Source organism: Bidens hawaiensis, unplaced genomic scaffold, assembly GCF_021521415.1.
Source record: "Bidens hawaiensis isolate Kalapana, Puna unplaced genomic scaffold, B.hawaiensis_p1.1 tig00053254_1, whole genome shotgun sequence".
In the NCBI taxonomy this organism is placed as follows: Eukaryota; Viridiplantae; Streptophyta; class Magnoliopsida; order Asterales; family Asteraceae; genus Bidens; species Bidens hawaiensis.
Genome location: NW_027499596.1, coordinates 34,899 through 59,959, shown reverse-complemented (window position 1 = coordinate 59,959; position 25,061 = coordinate 34,899). Strand labels below are relative to the sequence as shown.

Genomic DNA, 25,061 nt, shown 5'->3' with positions numbered 1-25,061 from the left:
CCTCGGCCCTGATAATATCTAATGCATTAGCCACCTCTTTAGTGTCCATGATAATCGTACAATCATCCAAGTACCAAGCATGGAAAAGAAGCTTGCAACGATCTCTGATTCGGTGAACAAAAGGATGCAAAACTAAGGCAAAGAGAAGAGGCCCAAGAGGGCCCCCCTGCTGAACCCCGGTGATGGACCTAATGTAAGCATCCCCACATAAAACCGAGCTGCTTGCCCATATAAAAAATCCACCCATAAGAAAATAGAAGGACATCGACTACGTACCTCATGTAGAAGGGCCGTCCTATCGACTAAGTTGAAGGCATTAGAGAAATCAACAGTAAGCATAGCCAATGACCCATCCAAGTGAAACTGATTTAAAAACCTGTTCGCACTATGAAGCATGGCCTCTGCCCCACTAGGGACTCCCACCCCAAATTGAAAGTTACAGAGGTATTTAGCAATCTCCTTGCCGACATCCATCATAGCCACCTTAGAGACCAATCTCCTCCAAATGGCCCCTATGGCAATAGGTCTAATCCCGTTGTTCGGTTTAAGCAATGGCGTAATGGGGGTGGGGGTGGGGGCAGACGCAACAAATTATGCCAACACCCTAGGGCACCTTCCCCCCAAAAATAAATTAACAACCACAGAAATAGCCTTGAGCAAACTATCCTCAATAGGAGACCCCTCTCCACACAGCGCATCTAAAAAATGTTGGGCTCTCATTCCGTCTCGCCCACACGAAGTCCCATGAAAGATTTAATGCAACCGAGCACACTATCAACGTCCACAACAAGAGGAGGGTCAGAAAGCAAGGAAACATGCATACTCGGAGGGGGAGGATGGGATGCTTAGACACCAACGCGACCAAAGTATCCTTACCAAAAGGTGCAACCCCTGAAGAGCATAAAACTTTAACTGCAGCAGTGATTTGTCCATCCACAACTTTCCGTAAACATTGTTTAACATTGGCGCACAACCTAGAGCTGCCAGACTCAGGGACAAACATATCACCCCCCGAAGCACCTCCTAAGGGTTGGTAAAAAACGATAATATAAAGTCAAAGAAACCATCAACGCTGAATACTATGGCATTGCAGAGACTTCCTGTTGCCAGACCTGCGTTCCTGCCGACTAGACGGTTAGAAAACTCGCAAGGTGCAACGTGCTAACAACAAAAGTTTCACCCACTCCTCAACAGACTCTGGCATAACCGCCACTTTACCCAGAGCAGCACCTAAGGCTTAGGAAAAAGCCATACGACAACTATGAGGAATGCTTTTAACAGTTGTGATAGGGGGCGAATGCACGGTCAAGGAGGGCTACATCCAACCCCACCCTTCCCGCTACGATAGCTTCCCTCCTGACATGCGGCTTAGCAATCTATAAACTTCTCCACATCTCCCGCAACCCACTTGAACCAAACTGTCCCACCATCATGATGGCACCCCCGACGGAAAGCATGTAACTCCATGCACACCCCACACACCCATTGGCTCGAGACCTTTAAAGTCTCACCAACCGAAACAAACAAATCCAAATCTGTGGAGATTGCCTCCCGCAAGGTCTCTTTCTTGTCATCCGATGACAAATTGAGTCGCTTAATATGCATGACCAATCGCACCCCCTTGGACCCCGCTGACCCATCCGGGCAACAGTGGAAATCTCTAAATGGACACGGCCAAACACCATCATCAATAGCCCAGGATATACCACATCTTCCCAACAAAACACCCCGAAAACCACTAACCCTAATCGGGCCTCAAAACCCCATAAATCAAACCCCAATTAGATGACCAAGACGGTCAACGAACCATAAAAAAAACCAACTTCGGTTATATGACCAAGAAAGTCAAGGAACCAAATTGGGGAAGAGCACCCCAAATAATCACATAATGACGGATTCTAGAGAGGATAACTGATAAAGAAGAGAGAACAAGACATGAGGTAGAGAGTGAGAGTAATGGGTACGGGGAGGCAGGGCCGGTGGAATGGCTGAGGTGGGTGGAGTTAGGGCAGTTGCTGGGGATAGAGGTCAGGAGGTGGTCGGAGATGGTGGTGGTGGTGGTGGGGGTGATGATGAGGAAGGAGAGGTGGGTGTGGTCGGAGAGGGAGGAGGGAAGGAAGGGTGGTGGTGGTGGGAGCGGCGGAGGGTGAGGGAGGAGGCGGAGGGTGGGAGCGGTGGACGGTGAGGAAGGAGGGAAGGAAGGGTGGTGGTGGGAGCGATGGAGGGTGAGGGAAGGAAGGGAGGAAGTGGGTGTGAATCAAACGTAAACGAAGCCCAAAAGGGTGAGGGCCTTAAACAACGGCCCCAAGATACAAATTTTTTTGCTTTGTTTTTTTTTTTTTGGTATGGTTGAACCGCCCCGGAAACTAATAACCTCTTTCTTCTTTGATATGCATATTCAAGTTGTTTAGTAAATGGTTATTTGGACAAAGTTGTAGACTCTATCCCAATTATGTTGGGTATACGTCTAAAAGATCCCTCCATTCATTAGAATTATCTACCCTGGCGATGAGTATATGGTTCATTCTTTTATCTCACAACTGGAGAGAGCGAAACGAGCTTCGGCCATCATTTTCAACACTTTTGATGAACTTGAACATGATGTTTTGGATTCACTTGCTTTAATATATTCTCCTTGTTATGGGATTGGCCCTTTACATTTACTCGAGAAAAATATTGTTGATACATCTCTTGAATCCATCAAATCAAACCTTTGGAAAGAAGAATCTGAATGCCTAAAATGGCTAGACAACCGAGCGTCGTCCTCAGTTATTTATGTGAATTTTGGTAGCGTTTTAGTGATGAAACCTCAACAACTAGTTGAGTTTTGTTGGGGACTCGCAAAGAGCAATTATTCGTTCTTGTGGATAATACGACCCGACCTTGTCATTGGTGATTCTGCTAGGCTCCCACCAAAGTATGTGACGGAAACAAGTGATAGAGGGATGCTAGTCGGATGGTGCCCCCAGGAAGAAGTTCTAAATCACCCATCAATTGGAGGGTTTTTAACACATAGTGGATGGAATTCATCACTCGAAAGCATCTCTAGTGGTATGCCAATGATTAGTTGGCCGTTTTTTGCGGACCAACAAACGAATTGCTGGTGGAGTTGTAACAAATGGGGTGTTGCAACGGAGATTGACAATAATGTAAAGAGTGATGAAGTTTCCAAGCTAGTAATTGAGTTAATGAGTGGAGAAAAAGGAAAGGAAATGAGGAAGAATGCTATTGACTTTGAAGAGGTATGTACCCGCCTCAACACCGAGCAAGGCGGGTCAACCCACAAGATAAAGACATTATGAAGGCACAAAGCCAAAACCTATGCGCATGGCGCATACAAAACATGCTCAGGCATCATATGCCCAGGCACACATATGCTCGCGCATCACATATGCGCGCGGCGCATCAGCGCGTGGCGCATATCACATGCTCGTGCATATCACATCTGCCCAGGCACACATGTGCTAGCGCATCACATATGCGCGCAGCGCATCAGCGCGCGGCGCATATCACATGCTCGTGCATATCACATCTGCGCATGAAATATCTGCGCGTGAGAATAAAGAGAAGACCTCGCGCATCCTCAGGATGGGCGCATATCACACGTGCACATAATCAACCTCGTCCTTATACAAATCAGGATTAGGGCAACCTTGATTGTGCACGTCAGACAACCTTCCAGAAGGCATCTTTTTAAGGAATAAAGATATGCTGATGTTGACAGCTGCTAAATGAAAGGTGGACAGCTCAGCATGACTAATGGGTTACCACGTGATTATAACCAATGAAAAAGCACCAGGTGTCTCCGAGGACACGTGGCGCAAATCGATTAGAGGAGGCCAACAAAACCCTAATCTGATCTCAGCTCAATTAGTGGAAACCCTAGCACTATAAATACAGCATCAACTCCACTTTGATGGGGACATTCATACTCAATCATTGACAGTTACAGGCAGTGATATTCACATTCAATCATATTGAATTACATTCACTCACAGTCAGTTACATACAATCACACAGTCTCACAATCAGAGGGTATTCAGCTATTTAGCAATACTCTTGAGATTCCCTTTAGACACATTATCATCTTCTCCACAATATACTGATTCTCACGCCGGAGGGTTACCCCAAAGAGGACCCCTCTGTCCCTTTCTGAGGGGTAAGTAACGGCGCTGTTCATTTTGTAGGTGGAAGAACACAGATCCAGAAGAACCATCGGTGAAATAGTATAATCACACCCGAGGAAAGTAGATCTGCTACCAGTGAGTAGATCCACGTTTCTTCATTGGCGCCATCCACTGTTACATCGGCAATCAGATCTCATTAGATCTACATAAAAAAAAAAAAATCAATCACCATGGTTTCTGGCGTTCGTAACGTTGATCAAGCTCTGGAGGATATTGAACGTGAGGGTGTTAACGACGGACAACAGGTTCTGAGGGTTCCGCGTGATTCTACGCGTACCACCAGCAGCCGTCCCTTCGTCACAACCCCTCACGGCCAGACTGAAACTCCTCCAGACGATCTCACGTTACAAAATATGGCCGGCGCGAAATTGAAATGACCAATGGGTCCAGAAGAAGAAACAAATGATCCGAATGAATGGCTCATAAACGAGCAGCGGCGTCTGATGGAAAAGTACGAGGAAATGGTCAAACAGAAGAAGCTAGCCGACCAAACACAAAGGCAAGCGTTTGATAAGCAGACTACAAAAAGGCCGCGCGCGCCGGAAGAAGGACATTCTGTTCACACTGCACACACTGAGTTCAGTGATGAAGAAGTGCATAGCATGAGGAAGACGCGGGATACTCATGCAGGAGGCTCACAGCTCCGCGCGCCTGTGAACATGGCGCCTGGAGCCAGAGCCGATCTGGATCTGCACATGCCGTACAGCCCACCAGTCAGAGGGCAAGTGGACGTAACCACACCTTACAGACCAGCCATCTTGGTAAAACACTCAAAGTTCACTGCGCGCATCGCGCAGGCTCCCATCCAGCACAAGACCAAGATGCCAAGTGGTCTGGGTAAGTATGACGGCACGACAGATCCAGACGATTTCTTGCAAGGTTTTTACAACACGGGAAACCTGGAGAGCTGGACGATGCCAACATGGTGTCATATGTTTGCTCGCTGCCTAACGGGCGCGGCGCGAGTATGGTTCGAGAGCTTGCCGATAGGGCAAATTGATGGGTTCGAGGAACTATTAGAAAAGTTCCAAGCCCACTTCGTACAGCAGCGCAGGCACACGCGCGATCCTGATGACATCATGCACTGCGTACGCAGGAATGATGAGACGATTGAAGATTACATCACTCGGTTCAATCAGGAGTCTTTGGCAATCGGAGGTATAACCGAGCAACTCCTGCGCGTGGCCTTTATACAAGGCGCGCGCAGTGATCAATTACGACGATCTCTCGTAAGCAAAGATGGCATGCCCACCACGTGGGCAAAGTTAATGGAGGCATCGCGAGTTTTCGCGAGAAATGAAAAACAGATTGCCCAAGATAGGGCAAGAGAAAGAGCGCATCAGGCTGAATCACTGCGCAGCAAAGAGAAGAGGGCCAAACAGAACTCAGTATGGTCCAGGTTGCAGCCAACAAGTTTTTCTTCCGCAGAAAAGCAAGCGCAACCAAGCTCACCCCAGCCCCAAAAAGATGCTCGTAATCGCGGGGAGGGTGACAAGAGGGAGGGCGGCAAAGATCCTAGCAGACCTCTGCCAAGAATATGGACACCCCTCACTAAAACACCTTCACAGGTGTTAAGTACTGAGAATGTTCAATTCAAGCCCCCCAAGCAGCTACACTACAAGGGACCGCAAAACAGTGGCAAATATTGTGAATTTCACAGGTCCCCGGGCCACAACACCGACGCATGCCATCATTTAAAGGATGCGATCGAGAAGGATGTAAAATCAGGCAGGCTGGCTCACTTGGTGAAAAACCAAAGAATAGAAGATGAGCAACCGGAAGGAGCCTCTGCCAGTAAGAAATACAAAAGAATCTGTGTGGCTGAGGGGGGACGACAAGGGCAGACGTCAAAAAAGAGAAGCGCGCAAATACACGGAGATTGGTGCGAGCAGCAAGTCATCTTCCCAAGAATCAGGGGAGGCCCTTCAATAAGCAGTCCTCTCGTCATCACCACACACATTGCTCATTACGAAGTGTCAAAGGTCCTGGTGGACACTGGAAGCGAATCTGACATTATGTATGAGCAATGTTTCAGAAAGTTAGACCCGGCAGACCAAGCGCGGCTAGAAATTGTGAACGCACCAATCTGGGGTGTTTCAAATGAAATCATCCATCCCCTAGGCCAGATTCAGTTTGAACTAACTATGGGGGATGATGAGCACAAGCGAGCCGAAGTTGTCAACTTCTTGGTCTTGCCCACCACGTCATGCCACAATATGATCCTGGGTAGGGGAACGATTGCCCAATTTAATGCTGTACCGTCGCCAGCGCACGGCGCATTGGGGTTCCCTACACCAACAGGCGTAACATTTGTTTACCGCGATCATTTGTGCGCAGTGACAAGTACGCCGCGGGAAGGGAGAATGAAACTTCCAATGGCGGACAATGCGCCAGAGAAGTGGATTTTAAACCCAAAATTCCCAGAGCAAACGGTCACAATTGGCGCTACCATTTCAGACGAAACGAGATTGAGAATGAAAAGGTTGCTCACAAAATACATGTCGGTTTTCGCGTGGCAACACTCCGATATGACGGGGGTCCCGCGAGACTTGGCGCAACATTCTCTTAACACGTTCAAGTCGGTGGAGCCAATTGCTCAGAAAAAGAGAATCATGGGGGATGAAAAGGCGAAGGCCATGAATGAGCAAGTGGAGGACCTGTTGCGCGCAAACATCATCCGCCCGATCCGATACCAGACGTGGGTAGCCAATCCTGTGATGGTAAAGAAAAGCAACGGGTCATGGAGGATGTGTATTGACTTCAAGGACCTCAACAAAGCATGTCCGAAAGACTGTTACCCCCTCCCAAACATCGACGCAAAGGTGGACTCCGTGGCGCCATTCAAGCTCAAATGTTTCCTGGATGCCTACAAAGGCTATCACCAGATTCAAATGGCACCACAGGACGAAGACAAGACTGCCTTCAGAACCGACAAGGGTGTTTTTTGTTACACAAAAATGCCCTTTGGTTTAAAGAATGCGGGCGCAACCTATCAGAGACTTATGGATTCGGTTTTCAGTGAACAAATCGGAAGAAATCTAGAAGTCTACGTTGATGATTTGGTGATCAAGAGCAGGGAGGAGAGACAAATGCTCAAAGACATCGAGGAAACTCTTCAGCGCCTAACGGAAGTTAACATGAAGCTCAACCCGAGCAAATGTACTTTTGGCGCGGAAGAGGGGAAATTTCTTGGTGTAATGGTCACTAAGGATGGTTTCAAGGTGAACCCTGAAAAGGTGGAAGCCATCCTTGACATGCCTTCACCATCCACCATGAAAGAGGTTCAGAAGCTGAATGGTAGATTGGTGTCAATCAACAGGTTCCTAGCGAACCACGCCAGCAAATCTAAACACTTTGAGGAACTGCTTGAAGAAAAGCCAATTCAAGTGGACGCCTGAGGCTGAGCAAGCTTTCAGTGAGATAAAAGAATGTCTCATAAAGCTGCCCGCGCTCACAGCTCCACTTCCTGGCGAAACCCTTACATTGTACTTGTCAGCTGGAGACCGCGCCATCGGCGCAGTATTATTGGTGGATCGCAAGGGGATCCAAACGCCAATATACTATGTGAGTCGGGTGCTGACAGACCCTGAGACGCGCTATTCCATCATGGAAAAGTTAGTTTTGTCACTAACACACGCGTCGCGCAAGCTTCACAGATACTTCAATGGTCATCCGATTGAAGTTCTGACAGGTTTAACATCCAGCAAGTCTTGCGACGCCCCGCGCTCTCCGGAAGGCTGACAAAGTGGGCGCTGGAATTGGGTGAACACACGATCACTTATAAACCCCGTCCAGCAATAAAGGGTCAAGTTTTAGCGGATTTCATCACGGAAATCCCAGAGGGAAAGATTGAAGAAGCTCAGCGCGAGGTAGACCCTCCGCGAGCAAGTGATGAAGAAGATGTTTGGAGGCTATTCACTGATGGAGCCTCCAACAGCGAAGGGTCCGGCGCAGGCCTCAAACTGGTGGACCCTGATAATCATGAATATACTTATGCTATTAGGTTGGACTTCAATAGTACCAACAATGAGGCTGAGTATGAAGCCCTGCTGGCTGGTCTGCGCATTGCGCGCAAGTTTGGAGTTAAAAGGCTAGAGGCCCATGTTGATTCTTACTTGGTAGCTGCACAGGTCAATGGCCTTTATGATGCCAAGGAGAACACCATGCCTCTATATCTAGAGTAGGCAAAAAAGCTCGTTGAGCAGTTTGACTTCTTCAAAATCATACACATCTCGCGCAGCGAAAACAAGTCCGCTGACGCATTGAGTAAGATGGCATCAACTAATTTTGATCACTTTGGCAAAGATGTCAGGGTGGAAGTGATGAGCAACCCGTCAGTGCAAACGCAATCTGTCCTTGTAATTCAAACAACCCCTTCATCTTGGATAACTCCAATAATGGAATTCCTGAAGGAGGGGAAGTTACCGGACGAACGCGCACAGGCGAGAAAGATAAGACACAAGGCGCAGAACTATGAACTACTTGATGGTACATTATACCGACGCTCTTATCTTGGACCGCTCATGAAATGCCTGGATGCTGAAGAAGCAAGCTATGTGATTAGGGAGATTCACGAAGGAATCTGCGGAATACATGCTGGCCCGCGCATGGTGGTTGCCAAGGCAATGAGCTCAGGCTACTATTGGCCAGGCATGTACTTGGATGCGCTAAAAGAAATCCAAAAATGCAAGGCATGTCAGAGCTACGCGCCAAACACCATGCGGCCAAAGAACAACTTGATTCCGGTGACCTCTGCATGGCCTTTCCACAAATGAGCCATTGATATTGTGGGGCCCCTGCCGCAAGCGCAAGGGCGAGTGAAATTTTTGGTAGTGGCGATAGACTATTTCACAAAATGGGTTGAGGCCAAGCCACTAGCAAAAATCACAGCTGAGGCGATGAAGCAATTTATCTGGAGCCACATCATTTGCCGTTTTGGCCTTCCTATGGAAATTGTGAGCGACAATGGCAAACAATTCACTGACAGGAAGATATCCAGCTGGCTCAAAGAATTGCACATCAACCAAATCTTCACTTCGGTCTACCACCCTCAAGGGAATGGCCAAGTGGAGCGCGCGAATCAAAGTTTGTTAAATGGGCTGAAGAAAAGGTTGGAAGGAGAATCCCATTCTTGGGTCGAAGAGTTACCTAATGTCCTGTGGGCGCACAGGACATTAAGCAAAACTAGCAATGGCGAATCCCCGTTCAGCCTAACCTATGGGACAGAGGCTATGATCCTAGCAGAAATTGGATGCCCATCCCATAGGGTACTCATGATGAGCAAGACTGATAACGAGCGCGAAAGAAGATTGGACCTCAACTTGCTTGAAGGACGCAGAGAAGCGGCTATCATCAATGAAGCCAAATACAAGAAAAAGCTGGAAAAATATTATAATCAGCGCGTTAAAGAATGCCACTTCAAGAAAAATGATTTTGTCCTTCGAAACAATGAAGCTAGCCGCGCGATACCCCCAGGAAAAATGTCCCCCAATTGGGAGGGACCTTATCAAATTTCAGAAGATTTGGGGAAAGGCGCGTACACTTTAAAAGATTTGAATGGAAAGAAGATACCGCGCGCGTGGAACGCGGCACAACTTAGAAAATGCTTCATGTAAAAGTTCAAGTATGTAATCAAGGCTTTTAAGCCATCATGAATGATGATTCGCGCTATCTTTCAATATTTGTTCTATTAACTTTGCATACATGTTTCACACTTCCTTTATTAATTTGGAGCAATATGACAACACTATATTGACTTCAAAACAAAATAAAACGAAGTAAAACATACATGCGCGAGCCTTAGCTCAAACGCGTTAACGAGTCTTAACTCTAAAACGTCAGGGCCTTAGCCCAAACTTACGAGCCTTAGCTCAAACACGTTAATGAGTCTTAACTCTAAAAACGTCAGGGCCTTAGCCCAAAACAAACAGCCTTAGCTCAAAACACTCACAAACATCCATCTTACATCCCGCGCAGCTTGATCATAAAAATCCTTAAACACAACTAAGGCAAAGTACATGCCAAATCATAGTTGTTAAGGTCTCAGGTCGAGGTCGCGCGCGGAATCATAGTGGATATCTGAGTAACACATGCTGACATGTAATGGCTAAAACTCATACTTCCATGTAAAAACCGCGCGACAACGACGCGCGAAAAAGGAATTGTGAAAGTTATCGCGCATGTCAGCATAAACTAGATACTGCGAAAACACTTACAAAATAGGACTATGGTTAAGTGAATAATTTCCTTACAACCTTGCTCTTATTTTAACGTGCAAACATATCTTATATTTATGCAAGCAAACATGAAGAGATGAATGGAAATGCGCAAGATGAGAAAAAGAGAAAACAAGTTTCATTCCATAGCATTGAAATTTACAAGTATGATGAGTTACAAATTACAAGTATAAAAAAAATATATATAAAATTTGATGAAGGGCTTCTCATGTCTCCACGTCGACGTCAGCCGCTTCATCACCCTCATCATCTCCTTTAGCATCTGGCGCGGCCCGCTCCTCATCTCCGAACTGACCATAGTCAAGTTCTTCCTCCTCATTGGAGTCTTCTATTACGACGGTGTCAGGAGCAGGTTCTTTCGCAGCGCCAGAGCCGCTGGCAGGGGCAACATCCCCCGCGCCACCATCATCGCCACCAGCCCTCTAGCATTCATCGAGCAACTTCTTTAGCGCGCCGAGGTCGGGCTGGTCAGCAAGCGCAGCTATCTGCAAATCATTAGAAAGGTATTGAGTACAAAACACTTGGAAAATTAGTCAAGTAAAACTCATTAAGGTCAAGGTACCTGCATAAGGATGGGGATGGGAGTATTCATATACTTCTCCCCCACCGCGGCCATGTCCGCGCAGGCCGCGTCGCTCTTGTAAGGGTACTCGGATGGGTTCTTCTTCAACATGCCGTATTCATACCCATCCGTAAACCCTTCAGCTCGGCCCACCAAGCGCGCGGCAGCATTGCAGTCCATCACAAGGGCCTGAAACTCGGCGGAATATTTCATCGCCAAAGCGCAACGAGTCATGCCCTGTGACACCAGCCATTGGCGATCCTGCGCGATGCCAGCAACAGACGTCTCGAGGGCGGGAACCTGGGAGTTTAATAACTCAACAGTTTCCTTGGTCTTTTTTAGCTCCTCCTTATCAGACGCTGCTGCCGCCAAAATTTTTTCTTTTTCCGCCTGCGCAGCATCAAGTGCTTCCTGACTGGACGCTGCCGTCGCCAAGGCCTCATCTCTATCGGCCTGCGCGGCCGCCAACTCCTTCTTCAGGCGCGCAACCTCGCTCTCCAGTGATGATTTCTCAGTGATACTCTGGACGATAGCTTGGTCACGCGCCTCCGCCTGCTGTTCCAAGACACGCACTCTCCTCGCGTACTTGGCAACTTCGGCCTCCGCCGCCTGCTGCTTCTCCCGCGCAGCTTGGAGCTCATGCCCGCGCTTAATAAAGGCGGTGTTGGCACTTGCTCGGTTTTCGCTGAGCTCCGCCTGGAGTTTCTCAGCTCGCGCGCGAGCATCAGAAAGGTTCCAGGCGGCCACCTTAGCCTCTCGCTGGGCTTCCACAAGAGCATCGCGTACTTTAATATAATCACGACGAAGCTCCTGGGAGGCAGCAAAGAAAGCCGACCCAGCGAAAATATGGTCATTCAGCAAGTCCGCGCGGGTGCGCTCCTCCTGATACCTCCTTTCAGTAGGAGGCACGGCATGAGCCCAGAAGTCCTCGCATACGCCCATGGATTGGAAGGAACTGTCTTCATTAATATTCCATCTCGGGCGGTAAACGTGGTCACTTCCCTGCAAAACACAAGAAATGTTCTAAGTCATAAAACATACTTATATGGAGGTACGCGCAGCGGAGCAACAAATTAAAACATACCTGCGGGGATGAAGCAGAAAAGTCAGCGCCAGCCCCACCAGAAGTTTGCGCTGCGAACTCTTGTGGCATCGCAGGGCTGGCGCGGTCTCCCAAGGAGTCTTCAGCTTGAGCCCCCTCATCCTCCTCATCTTCTTCAATAGGCCTCTTCTCCTGCGACCTGGAGGGCTCCAAACCAGTCTCGCGGGGAGGGCTGCGCGTAGGAGGAGGCGAGGGAGGTCTCGACGCCGCCAGTTCGGCGCGCAATACGGTTTCCTGCTCCTTGGTAATCCCAATAAGGGGAGACTCAGCACTAGCAGGAGCAGGAGCAGAACCAGCGACGCCGGCAACGGCGCCAGGAGTGTCACCAGCAACTTGTGCGCCAGCTACAACTCCTATGAACAAATCAACAAGGAAAAATGGTTTATGACTGAATCCAAAAGAAAAATTCAGAAGACAAATGTGCAAAACATACCTTGGCGCAATTCTGTTCGCGCGGCGAACATCGCCATAAAGTTCATTCTACCCTTTTCAGAGGGTAGAACAGGGGACTTCGAAGCAGCCCCCGGCGCAGCCTCAGCACCTTGTGGCGCCTGCGGCTGATCTGCGACCGTCGCCGCTTCTGCAAACATTCAAAGGAGCAAAGGTTTAATAACAATTCAATCAGATGAAGACAAGCAAAGTATACCTGTTGCAGGCGCGGCACTGCTTCTCTCTTCAGCCGCGCGAACGGAGGAGGTGACGCCACCATACCTCAAGTGGACAGGAGGTCTGCTCACTCTCACAGGCAGGGAAGCTAAAGAAACCTTGGTGGTAAACACCTGGGTTTCCTTAGGTCCCTTCGTTTGAGCATGGGGATGAGCGACAGGGGTGTCATCTTTCTTCTGTTTCTTACTGGCCCCTGCGCCAGATTTCCCCTTAGCTTTGCGCTTTAGTAGGGGCGCCTCCTCTTCCTCCTCCTCCTCCTCTTCCGCGAGCTCCAGCTCGTAGTTTTCAAGCGCATCTGCAAAAACAAGCAACAGAACTGTTAATAAACTTGGGTATTCTAAAGGAATGAGCATAAGTGCAAAGGCTTACCAGGCGCGTCACTGTCAAAGTCAAAATCCAGATCCACTGGGATGAACATGTCATCGAAGCGATCTGGGAAACCAACCTCCCCAGCGCCAAGCGCGACGGAGCCACCCTCCACTTGATCATCATAAGCGGCAAGGATATAAACCTTGGTGACTGCGCAAAAACAAGTCAAGTGATATCAGCAAAAGAATTATGTTCGCACAGAAAAATAAATAAAGCAATGAAATAAACTTACACAACCCGTCGACTTGGATAACGGGCTCAAGCGCGCTGTCGGCCCATAGCTTACTCATGCCGACCCCCACCAGCGCCTCCTCGCAAATTTTCTTCGCGGGGGATGGTTCGGCGGTCAGTTTCTTAACCCATGCGCCGGTTGGGTTTTTAATAACATCCGCATCCGCGGGCGCAGAATCGATCGCGCTCATCGTCATGCGGATGGGGATTACACCAGCCCTTATGTAAAAAAACCTCTCAGACCAGTCATGAAGGCTCTTGAATGAAACAGTAGAGCACTTCACCTTCTGACTGCGAGGAATAAAGGAGATCCAAGAATCTTGGATCTTGGGCTTGTAAAAAAATTGAAAGCACCGAGGGGTGGGCTCCTCGCGCTGTGATTTGCACATGAACTCGAAATGAGTCATGCGCACAAGTCCAAACGGATGGACTTGGGATATATGAATCCCGAAAAAACGTAACACCGCGCCTACAAACCTTGTCATCGGAAGACGAAGGTTGCAGTGGGTGAAAAAATGGGTGTACAATGAAATATAGCCGGCAGGCGGGTCCGCCGCCGTTTGCCCGGCCCCAGGCAACATGCAGCCAAACAGGGTGGGAAAACCCTGAGAGGCGATGAGGCTGTCGAGATCGGCCTGCCTCAATTTGCAGGGGATTTCATTCCACCTTTTGGTGGCCTTGGTCCTCCCTACTTCCTCCGATGTGGTCTCAACAACCCTCTTCCCCTTCCCCTTTTGCTTCAATGTCGACATCACCACAGATTTCACACGGCGTCTTCGAGAGGCAATAGAGGTAATTGAGGGGTTAGACGAGTCTGAACTATCAGACATACAACTGCAGCAGCAAATAATAGAAGTTTCGAAACGATGAAAATACTCAATTCAGAATATGAAAGGCAGAAACTCGAAAATTAGCAACAATGAAGATGAAGATAAAAAATTTCCTAAGGGCCTGCTTTTATAGGCCCAGGGGAGAGAAATGTGGCAACTGATCGGATTTCACGCGCCCCCACTCGCAGGTGCAAGCCAACGAGGGCGCGGCACGTGTCCCTAACACTGTTGAGGGGACATAAAAATGTAACCGACCTGCCACGGAGCAGAGACGCGCCCCCACTCGCAGGTGCTAACCAATGCGAGCGCGACACGTGTTCAAGACAGCTGTGTGAGGGGACATGAAAGGCAACTGTAGCACCTCGAGCACACGAAAGACACACATTAGACTGGGGGGGCTTGAAGAGGTATGTACCCGCCTCAACACCGAGCAAGGCGGGTCAACCCACAAGATAAAGACATTATGAAGGCACAAAGCCAAAACCTATGCCCATGGCGCATACAAAACATGCTCAGGCATCATATGCCCAGGCACACATATGCTCGCGCATCACATATGCGCGCGGCGCATCAGCGCGTGGCGCATATCACATGCTCGTGCATATCACATCTGCCCAGGCACACATGTGCTAGCGCATCACATATGCGCGCAGCGCATCAGCGCGCGGCGCATATCACATGCTCGTGCATATCACATCTGCGCATGAAATATCTGCGCGTGAGAATAAAGAGAAGACCTCGCGCATCCTCAGGATGGGCGCATATCACACGTGCACATAATCAACCTCGTCCTTATACAAATCAGGATTAGGGCAACCTTGATTGTGCACGTCAGACAACCTTCCAGAAGGCATCTTTTTAAGGAATAAGGATATGCTGATGTTGACAGCTGCTAAATGAAAGGTGGACAGCTCAGCATGACTCATGGGTTATCACGTGATTATAACCAATGAAAAAGCACCAGGTGTCTCCGAGGACACGTGGCGCAAATCGATTAGAGGAGGCCAACAAAACCCTAATCTGATCTCAGCTCAATTAGTGGAAACCCTAGCACTATAAATACAGCATCAACTCCACTTTGATGGGGACATTCATACTCAATCATTGACAGTTACAGGCAGTGATATTCACATTCAATCATATTGAATTACATTCACTCACAGTCAGTTACATACAATCACACAGTCTCACAATCAGAGGGTATTCAGCTATTCAGCAATACTCTTGAGATTCCCTTTAGACACATTATCATCTTCTCCACAATATACTGATTCTCACGCCGGAGGGTTACCCCAAAGAGGACCCCTCTGTCCCTTTCTGAGGGGTAAGTAACGGCGCTATTCATTTTGTAGGTGGAAGAACACAGATCCAGAAGAACCATCGGTGAAATACTATAATCACACCCGAGGAAAGTAGATCTGCTACCAGTGAGTAGATCCACGTTTCTTCAGACTTGAAGAACAAAGCTGAGAAGGCATGTACTTCTCCTTCAGGTTCATCCATGGCTAATTTAGAGAAACTAGTTCAATTGATTCATTCATTTTCAAAATGATTTGTAATTTGTTCATTTTATGCATGTGTGCCTATGCTACTGCTATAATAATTGAGATATAGGCAATGTATTTCTATTTTAGTTTGTATCACATGATATGAAACTACTTTTCATGCATCAATATAAGATCCCTTCACCAAATTCCTACTTATTTAAGTTATTCATCATAGTATACTGGAAACCAAAAGTACTTTCAACTAGTTATAGGCAAAATCTCTTTTAATATAAACTAACAAAGTGGCAAGCAATATTTGTACTATTGTAATGGTTCAACTCAAGATCTTCTATGAAAAAAATTTACACTTTATATTTTAGAGTGTTGTGTTGTGTTAAAATAGCAGGCACAACTTAAAACTAACTGTTCCAATGAAGAAGATAACCAAATCAACAAGAGTATCCTGGCTCTCGTAGATTATATGGGATTTCTATCTAATCAACAGCAAGACACTGATGATTATACTCTGGTTATATAGCAATATGATTTGGTCAAATTAATCCCACAATCACACGAAACAGTAGTCTACATTTTTTTTAACAACATTTAATTTGAAACTGCCTCCAATACGCAAGTAAACCTTCATGAGATCATAAGATCCCAAGCACCATTAAAAATATTGCATGTCGCGACACGACGGATTAAAATTGATGTGTCGGCGGCTAACATCTTGCTAATATTTTTTTCACTTTTTCTGCAATTACAAATTTATATTAAAAAAGTTATTAATTCAATATGTAAGACGTTAAGAGAGGGGGATATTTTAATTTATTTTTTTTAACAGCCAATTTAAATCACTGACGAGCTGCTGATCCCACCGGATATAAGGAATTAGGAAAAAACCATATACTATTTTATTCAATTTAACAAGATAAGATAATATAACTAATTTCAGATATTATAAACAAATTCTAAATCAAAAATAATTGTTACTTGTCAGCACCTAATATTGGATATTAGGTTTTTTTTTTGGGAGTCTACGGACTTATTAGGTATCCTGATCTGTTTACATGTGATTTTCAATGTATAGTTATTCATTATTCAGTATTAATCAATTCAGTCTATCATTTAACAGCTATTAGGTGTAAGTTTGTGAAAATTAAATATTATCGTAAAAAGTTACTGCCTTCATATAATTAAAACCGAAAAGTATATTATTAAATATGAAAGAATAACTACCGGGATATGTTTGTGTGTTGTAACGGCTGGATGTTAAATAACTTTATTAAAACATAGATGTTGTTTTACCAATAACGGTTCGATTCGGTTCAGTAATACAATTTATATTGAAGTGCAGATGAAAATAAGCATGTTAAATAGTATAAAAGATTAAACTTTGAAAGTCAAGAATGAAAAAGAAGTTATATATATATATCTATATATATATATATATCAAAATGTTGTAAAACTCCCGACTAGGTGGCCGAGTACTCCCCGATTACTCCCCGCCTCGGCCTAGTACTCAGGTATTTTCCGAGTAATCCCCGAATACTCCCGAGTATTCGCAACTCCCAAGTCGACCGCCTAACGACTTTTACAACCTTGATATATATATATATATATATATATATATATATATATATATATATATATATATATATATATATCAAGGTTGTAAATGAAAACCCGCGAAAACCCTATGTAACATCATATTTTTTTTTGTTACATGTAATATATATTGTAACATTTAATACAAAACATCGAAACATCAAAAAAAAATATGTTTTGCTATTTTTTAACATTTTTTTACTAATTTTTATATATGTTTTCAGAAGAGAGAAAAAGTTATATTTATATTTATATTTTTTATTCATTTTAATTGTGGACCACAAGATTTAAATATTAATTAAAAACATGTGATTGAGAATAAATTTCTAGAGTTTTCACAACTTAAGTGGGTTTTAATTATATACTTAGCATATATATATATACATATATATATATATATGGGAGATTTCAAATGATAACCCATTTGAGTTTTAAGAACTCGAAAGAACTCAGTGTAACAATTTTTTTTTCCGAATTTTTTTTACAAATGCGTAATATATGTAGGTTACATATACATAAAAAAATTACAGAATTTTTTACGCACCGAGTCGACTTTTTACACATGTGTAACGGACGTAAAAGTTATTGTAACCACTTACATCTTTATTCTCTCTCCTACTTTGATTTTTTGGTCAGATTTAATCTCAACCACATATTCAAATCCATTTAATCAAATGTGTGGCCAAGAATTGAGTTCTTAAGTTCTTAAAACTCAACATGGTTCTCAAAATATCTCTCCCCTATGAGTTAAGAAAACCCTATGTAACATCGTTTTTTTTTGTTACATGTAACATATGTTGTTACATTTAATACAAAACATCGAAAACATAAAAAAAAATATTTTGCTATTTTTTTTACATTATTTTAGTAATTTTTATATATGTTTTCAAGAGAGAAAAAATGTAAATAATTTTTACATTTTTTATTAACTTTAATTGTGGACCACAAGATTTAATCTTTAATTAAAAACATGTGGTTGAGAATGAGTTTCTAGAGTTTTCACAACTCAACTGGGTTTTATTCTAATCTAACCCTATATATATATATATATATATATATATAAATATATATAGTGGTAAGATCAAATAGAAAACATACTTTTTGTGAGAGTTGTAAGAACCAATCAGAATTTAGTTAATATATTAATTAAAAAGGGTATTATGGTAATTGTGATTCAAATTCTATTTTCATGGAATCAAATTTAATTCCTTGTTATCTTAATTCCTAATTCTTCAAGCTTTCTATTTGTTATTGTAATCGATTTTTTGAGTTTGTAACAACGGATGAAACATGTTATAACACCACCCAATTTCTAAGCAAAATGTTTCATAACAACACATTAGTAATTGGAAACGAAAGGAAGATAACAACACAGGGGATTGATATCAAAATAGCACAAACAAATGTTATCTGACCATCACATATGGCCCCAAAAATAACACCAAAAAGCCCAAACAACACAAAAAAACCAGCACGTAAAGGTTTAATACAAACACATTTAAATATAGCACCAAGAGTGATGGATTTAGCCAAACCAGTATCGATAGCAACACACACACACAAAATTCAAAACATAAAATAAGAACATTTTGGCCTTAAAAGCACAAATTTGTTGATTTTACATGAACCAGGTGCTACCATCACATTTCACCTTTCTCGGGTGTTAATCGTCGACTCTTAGAAACGTGGAGAACAGGGTATTTTTCAATCGAACAATGGAATACCAATTAATCGAGAAGTCGTACATGTAATGATCCGTCCAATTTCTTCAAAGATTTCATGTTAATCTTGATTTTGGAAGTCCAATTATTTTTCAATTGTTTGTACTGTGATAAACATAAAATTCGGACAATTAGATGGAGGTTACTGAAATTAAAAAACACATTTTGACAATTATGCCCTTTTTAAGAAGGGAAAGACACAAATAATCAATAATGCTTACGTGACACATTTTTAACTATTAGATTAAAATATGTGTGGTGTAGATTTGCTCCTATCATTTTTACCAAAAACTTGTTTTCTACCGGATCCATATCATATATATATATATCTCATAAAGGTGTATGTTACAAATAACACAACTTAATATATATGTATATTGGGACGCCTAAGACCAATCACACTTTACACCAGCCACGATCTTTATTAGTTATTATTGTTTCGCATATATATATATATATATATATATATATATATATATATATACCTATTCTAATAAAGTAAAATAAATGAGGACACTTGTAATGTTTTGGTTAATTCTCACAATTTTTTCCCTCCAAAACTAATATACCCTAATATATGTAATAAATCAATAATTATTCACTTTCCTTTTACACTATATTTATATAATATCTATATATTTTTATAAATATTATCATATTATTTTACTATATATTTCAAAATACTTGTTGAATTCCAAAAATAAACAACAAATCATGTTTCTTAAATGAAAATTGTTTCGGGTTTTTTGTGAAAGTTAAATTTGATTTTATGGGTTAAAAGTTGGTAAATAGATTGTTTGATACAAGTTAAGTACATTTAGGTCAAAATTTGTTACGGGTCAAAAATGAAAATTTTGAGTATTTTTAAAAGTTTGATAATGCAAAATAGATTTATCGTCAAATTTATTATGGGTTCAAAGTGTTTACTTTAAAATGTCAAAAGTATGAAAGTTAGAATTTTAAACATGATTCGGGTTTCAAGTTTATTTTTAAGGGCATTTTTTGAAATAATCAAAAGGTTCGGGATTTGGCAAATTGACTATTTGTCCCTCAATTATTAAAACTTAAGAAAAGATTGCGACACTTTCGACATACCACCCCCATGTCTATCAATGTTTCTAACTTTTATCAAATTTCAAATATTTATATATGTCAACATTAATTTTTCATTCAATGGTGATCAGAACGTTGTATGAGAAGCATGTCATGCAAAACTACGTTCAAATGAAACAAAATATTCACAAAATTGAATGGGTTAACATGTTATTTTTATGTTGTTATTATGACAAAGTCGAGAAGCCCTCTGAAACTTATCAACATCTTTTTTATGGTGTAGCTCAGAAAAACATAGTTTTTGAAGAACATCCATTGTTACAATTTAATATCCTACTTTCCTTTGATGGGTGGTAAATTGATAAATATATCAATAAAGATAACGCCTCTGTTGTATTTAGGCTGAGTGATTAGAACTACTATCGTATGAGAAGTCTTATTTTCGAAATTGGTTCATAACCAAAATTTTTTCAATTATACATATATGACACCGAAAATGATTTTTCAATAGAAAGAAGCATTATCGGGTGCGATTTTGCATGGACATTTTTTTATTAAGTTCATTTAAAAAAACCATTTTGTGATATAAATAAAATCAATTTATGTACACATTGTATAGATACAAGCATAGATGTAATATATTTTTTTCTATATACGCTATGTAATTATTTGCTTACTTATAATTTTATAATTTGAATTATCCCGTGTGTAACACTGGCTCTAAACTAATATATATATATATATATATATATATATATATATATATATATATATATATATATATATATATATGAACACTTTCATTGAAATAAATAAAGTTAACTAACCTATGCAACACTACAACATGTCATATGACACTATCCATACCGACTTGTAATTACAATTCATATGTATCCTCCTCAAGGCATTATGAATTGTCGAGTTTTGTGTTTTTCTTTTTCTTTTTTCAATGAATCCATAGACAACTTTATACTTTATACGCATAACTACATCATAAAAGTTAAAATCCTCATCATATTCCAATCAATACTAGACCTAAGTTTCATAAAAAACAAAAAGAGAACAAGTCTTCCTTAAGGCTCCACATTATGGGGTGCGGAGGGGGCGTGGAGGGTGCGGAACACTGCCGAGGGGCGCAGTAGATGGGGGCACGGAAGCGGGGGGCTTGGAACGGCCGGCACGGAAGAGGGGAAAAGTGGGCCCTCTCTCTCCATCTCTCACACACACATACATATATATGTATATTGGGGTGCCCAAGGGACTTTAAACCATAACGAAGCGGGCTTCGAAGCCCCGTGACGATGACGTGATACTGTGGAGGGGTTTCGGTACCCCCAATATAGAGCACCGCCTAAATAGTTTGTTTGAACTTTTTCTGATCTAGTGAACCACCAAGATCTTTTCCAAAATTAATCATATTAGACTGAAAAAGGTTTTTTTCTAAATACTTTATGTCTCCATATCTAACCCACCCTACCTTTGGTATTTTTGTTTGCCATTAATAGCTTCTTTATAACTTCTAGCTACGCAATTGAAATGCCTTTGACTCAAACCAGGATTCGTTTGAGCCTGGTTTTGGATGGAACATGTTAGGGTCAGAACGGGTTCGGTTGGTTAAAGGTCAGAAAATCTATTTGCATGCAAGTATCATTCTATCTTGTGTGGATTTAACAGGAGTTTCCTTTCTGGTAGGCTTAGGGAGTAGTGGGTTCACAGCCAGTCAAGCTGCTTCAGGGAAGGTGATCAAACATGAGAAGGCGTGTCTTGACAACCAATATGTGTTTATTCCTTTTGCTCCTGAAGCTGTGGAGCTACTTACCCGTGTTCAACAGGTCATGCATAGTAATGTTATGACTCTAAGATCCACAAATATAGTTTTTAAAAGATTGGGTTTTGCAATTCAAACGGGGTAGCGACGCAGCTTGTCGCCCGCTTGCCTTCTGTTTCGATGTAATTTAATTCAACAATTGAATTGGGATTCTATCTTTATAACTATAACTACTGCGATGGTTCTTTATAAACTTAGATTTAAACCCACCAACACTCCGATTAATAGGTACATCAGTTTAGCACCGAGATTTATTATTTTAAACGATGGCTATTTATAAAACGAAAAGAGGACTCAACAAGCAGCTCGGACAACCACACAATCATTGCATAATTACATCCAAAATGTTAAAATCCATCACATGTATATTCCAATCAATACTATGAAAAACTTAGATGTAGGTGTCATCAAAAAAAATAAAAATAAAAAAAAATAACATGTTTGAACCAGAGGTGGCTCGTATGACAGCGAAAACAAGTTAGGGCTTAGGCCCATACTTGATTAAGACTTCCAAATCCAAAAAAGCATTACATATAGATATGTTATAATGGGTAAAGTAAAATCAAGGTAATGTATTATTGTGGTAGTAGGCTTGATTATTACTAAAGTATAGGTTATGACTTATGAGTTCAAAACTTGATTTATTATTAAGCAAAAACTTTTTTCTTAATAATTGTGATAAAAAGGCCGTAAAATCTTATTTTGATTTAGGCCTTCACATTCGTTGATCTAGCCCTGGTTTGAACTTTTTCTGATATAGTGAACCACCTAGATCTTTTCCAAAATTAATTATTTGTCTATCATGTTAGACTGATAAAGAAATTGGTATTCTCAACTACCATGCAAGTTACTACCACCATATAGACATGAGTTTTGTACTTTAGTTAAATATTTTTATGGTCTAGATTAATTGTTGTGGGCCAATAGCTGACATCAAGATCTCGTGGTCGTAGCGAATATGATATGTTGACAAACACCTTCCAGAACCGAATCCAGAATCTACAAGCACTAATGAACTGTGAGGCCTCTGAAAACGCTAATCTGAGAGCAGACCATTCAAGACTTGGAGATAGGCTGACTACACTTGAAAGAGACTTACCAAGTGCTAGTGCTCTCTGATCTAGTGTAAACAAGAAGATTGAAGATGCGACGAGAAGGTGGGATGTTGAAAAGGAAGCCACAAACTCAAGAGATACAAATTTGGAAAATCAGCTTGCTTCCTCCGCCTCTCTCGATTCGCTCAGAGCAGAAATGGAGGCCATACAAGAAAAGATAAAGGAAGAAGATCGTCTGAATGAGCTACAGCTCAAGACGAATGAAGACATGGTGAGTAAGTACCAGGCGGCCTTAGACCTTATGGGCATTCAAGAAGATGAATTTCATGGTTTGGAGGATATGATGGATGCAGTGTTTGGGACTTGGAGAAGGTCTGGTGAGACTTCTCAAGTCGGTGGTTCACAGCCTACCGCAGGTCCATCTGTGACCATGCCAGGAGTTCAGGCTGTAGTATCTGAAGGTGAGGCGACCGTTGGTTGGTTAGTACAACAGGGTGGCCAGTCTAGCGGTGTTGGTGGCGGAAATGATGGTGATGACGAAGACGAAAAAGAGGATGATGATGAGGAAGAAGATGATGACGATGATGACGATGATGAAGTTCATGACACCTTTGATGAAGATGATGATAGTGATGATGATGGCGGAGACGGTGGAGTTGGAGGAGCCGGGGCAGTAGGAGGTGGAGGTGGAGATAACACTCAAACACCTCCTCCAGCTCAACATGACGTCCAAGACCTTGCTGCTCACGACTCGGCTGGCAAAGTCAGGGAGCATGATACACAAATCACTGACATGTATAAAGATTTGTTTCCTGATGACTTTGCGGGTGTTATGGATGATTTTATCGAAGCAGGAATAAACTTGGAGCATCTTATTGATCAGAATACAGAGGCGAGGGTTGAAGACGACTACATCAACTACTCCAATCCCGACACTCCGCTTGCTCAAGTTCAGGGTTCAGAAGCTCCTGGTGCCAACCCAGTCTCCATTCCAACTGATGACTTGACACAGGAACCACCAAAGAGGAAGAGAAAGAATCATATTGTGTCAAGTCGTGCACGTGCCCGTGATCTCATATATCCTTACCACGATGACTCGCTGATTGTATGTGCAAAGTACAATAAGGAGAACGCGTGTTGGGCGATTAGACGATATAGTGGTGATCTGATTTATCTCAACCACCATGAGCTGAAGTCACTACCAGAGCTTCACCTCAATTATCTTCGAAAAGCTCTAGGTCATGGTGCAGTTGGGAGCACTTTGGATAATTGGATCCCCGATTATCTTCATCATCGAGGGTCGATTACAAAGATTTTGAGCCGACTAAGGGTCGGAAGTACAAGAACCCAAGAGAAATAGACCCAGCCACCGGAGAGCCACGAACAATGTGGAGATACAGGGCACCAAAGAATTGTCATATCATCTACCATGGAGAGCCCTTTATTCCGAACATCCTCCGAGACTTCACAGGCTGGGAATTTGACAACACGACAGGGGAGGCCGTCATACGCTGCAAAGATCTGCCTGAAATTCGCGTATTTGACGAGCACGAGCTAATGGGGCTGCATATAGAAGATATCAAGAAGCTCTACAATTCACCCCTGGGAACCGTCGAGGACATCGGTCGTCAAAACACTGACCGGATAGTGGAAGCCTTCAACAAATTTGTTAGAAGATTTGTTGAACTTCCACTACCCGAGGATGGCTGGCTGGATTACGACACCGACGGGTTCCAATGTTAAAGGCTAGAGGGAGATTGTTAGGTCCCTTTTTAATTATATTAGTCTTTTGTATTGATGTTTATGTAATGGGCCATTTTGTTTACTTTGTGTATTTTAGGCCCAAGAGAAATAATTTTGTAAAGCCCATTGGGCAATTGATGTGACTTACTTCTCATGCATGCTTCCCTATAAATAGGAAGCATGCCATGAGAAGTAAAAGGGGGTTGCAAGTGCATGTAATTGTAGTTGTTGATATTCAAAAAGAAAAACCTTTTGTTATAACTCTCTCTTTCTCTCGGCTCTCTCTCTTTCTCTCAAACCTTCGAAAATAATATCTCAAGATCCAAGACTGCTTAGGTGGCTTTGTGTGATTTCCGCTAGCACTAAGCTCGGTTGATCCATGA

The 25,061-nt window shown here is 42.9% G+C and overlaps 1 pseudogene; it reads left to right on the top strand.

Annotated features, from left to right (window-relative positions):
* The first annotated feature begins 1,984 nt into the window (after positions 1-1,984).
* LOC143600053 (7-deoxyloganetin glucosyltransferase pseudogene) lies at positions 1,985-22,999 on the top strand (annotated as a pseudogene).
* Positions 23,000-25,061: the final 2,062 nt, after the last annotated feature.